We start from the raw sequence: 2,598 nt of genomic DNA on the forward strand, positions 1-2,598 counted from the left end.
ATTAGTCAAGGGAAGGATACTACACTTCATTACTAAACTGCCTTACTGTTATCTGACCCAAGGGCTCACATAGAGCCCAGTAGAAACTGTCAAAAGACCTGTATTAGTCAGGTTTTGCTGTGATAATGCTGCATAACAAACAACCTTACAATGTGAATAACTTGCAGCAAGGAACATCTATTTCTTGGTCACAGGGCTGTGGGTAGGTTGGGCTTAGCAGGTGAGGCTGGGTTGGCTCCAGGATGGGGATTGCGTTCAGATCTGCTCCAAGTACTTCACTTGGGCTTGCTCTTCTTGTGGTGGAGGCAGGCTTGCAAGGAGGCAAGCCAAAACACACAAGCACATTTAAAGCCTCTGGTAGGACACAACATACGTTATGTCCACTCACATTCCATTGGCCAAAGCAAGTCATATGCAAGGCCAAAGACAGTGGATGCAGAAGTACACTCCACCTGCAATGACACCATGGCAAGGCAGGGAGGAAGGAAGAATTGTGAACAAATGATACTATCAATAACACATACCTTTTCTTCATGTTTGAGAGCTGTCTTCTACCCTGTGTTGAGTCAATGCGAGAGAGTTTGGTCTCTGTCTCTACTTAGCATGGCCCCCTAGATTCTCAGTGGTCTGGGCGCTTTCAATCACTACACTCATGACTTCCCTTCCCAGAGAGTTGGTAGGGAACTCAAGCCCTACTCTTGATGGAATCTCAATCTTTTCCTTTTGGCCTCTCTTTCCACTTCCATCCTGGGTCCCTTTCTCTCCTCACCTTCCCACATGCTTTTAAGCAAAGTGATTCCTTTCTCTTCCCTCCTAGATGTCTTTGGATAGAGCCCCTGCATGACAATGAGACTTTTCTCACTGCCAGGATGGCTTCCTCCTAGCTTACACTTGTGATTTTATGATCAAAGAGTTTTCTCCTTCTGCCTCAACTTTGAGATGTGCTCCCAAATATCCTCATTTTTTACTCTGACATAACAATGTGCCAAGCCGCAGGAAGGGGGTGGGTGGGTATTTTTCAAATCCCGGAAATATGGAGGGATTTCGAGAAGTAGGGGGAGAAAAACCCTGGTGCCACCACCCATTTAAATGTGCTAAACCATGTAGTGGGCCCTTTACAAATTTTGACTCACTTATTTCCCACATCAACCCTTGGAGGGAGGAATTATTTCACTTTTCCCCATTTTATAACTGAGAAAATGGGGCAGAGAGTTTGTGTAACTTGCCCGTTGTAACAGCTCAGAAGGGCAGAAACAGGACTAGAACTCAGCTGTGTCTTTTCCAAAGCCTGTACCATATGCTTTTCCTGCTACCACGCCCCCCCCTTTTTTTTTAACTGTCCCTGCTCTGCAGCTGTGGGTGATGTGACTGTGGGACTAGTGGGCATCTTCTCTGAGAGATCAAGGGGGAGTCATGGAGAAGGAGTGAGCGTTGGGGATTTGAGGAGAGGAAGAGAAATACAGCAGCTGTAGAACCAGACAGTGAAGGTCATGCCATTTCTCTTTCCCTCCTTCTGTGATCATCGAAGGGCAGAAAAGACAGTGTGTGTGTTTTGGATGGTGAGAATGGGGATGGGGGTAGGCTAAGCTGGCAAGTGTGCAGTGATGGGGTTCGTTTGTTTCCCATCAGCAAACCAGTACATTATGCATCACTTCCCTTTCTTCTTTCTCTAATATACTATTTATTATTCAGCTGAATATTTCTCTTCAGAGGATATTTTTTCAGTTTGATCAAAGCTGCTTTTCTTCCCCTAAATCCTTCCTTTGGTGGCCCTGCAGGGGCCATCTGCTCATGGCTGTTTTGAACCTTCCTCTCTGCACAGCTGCACAAGTGCCAACTTTTCCCAGGTTGTCCGAGGCCAAGTGAGGCCGAGAGAGGGATCAAAAACAGTCTGTTTTCTTGAAATATTTTAAAAAGATGATTTATTTTTCCCTAGTGGTATCCAAAACTTTGAGAATACAGATAATGTACCCAATATATTTTTCTTTTTAGAAGGAAAAAAAAGGCCAAACAGCCTTCTTTGTCCGTGGCCATTTTTCCTGGTTTTCTTGCCAGTTGTGTCACCCTGGGCAAACATTAGCAGTCTCGCCCTTTCAGTTTCCTCATCTGTAAAATAGGAATGATGTAATTCCCATTCCCCTGCTAGTTGTTGTAAGGATTAAAGGAGACAATAATTTGATATATAAAGGAAATGAATATCAGTCAGAAGGAGGGGGGCCCAACAACTTCATCCCTCGGTATCTCCTTTAGAGACATCTTCAATTTCCCTAGAGATTCATGCACTGGATGCTCAGTGCAGCACTGTTATAATAAAAAATGGAAATGACAAGGTCATGGAAGCTCCATAGACACATCCAGACTCCCTGAGGGACTGAATTACTGGGCTGAGGGCTGGGGATCATGGTCTCGGGGAACACCCAACTCAATCGGCATAACATAGTTTATAAAGAAAATATTCTACATTCTACTTTGGTGAGTAGCGTCTGGGGTATTAAAAGCTTGTGAGCAGCCATCTAAGACACTTCACTGGTCTCACCCAATGTGGAGCAAGGAAGAATGAAGAAAACCAAAGATACAAGGGAAAGATTAGTCCAAAGG

This window comes from Trichechus manatus, unplaced genomic scaffold (genome assembly GCF_000243295.1).
Source record: "Trichechus manatus latirostris isolate Lorelei unplaced genomic scaffold, TriManLat1.0 scaffold00001, whole genome shotgun sequence".
NCBI classification, from domain to species: Eukaryota; Metazoa; Chordata; class Mammalia; order Sirenia; family Trichechidae; genus Trichechus; species Trichechus manatus.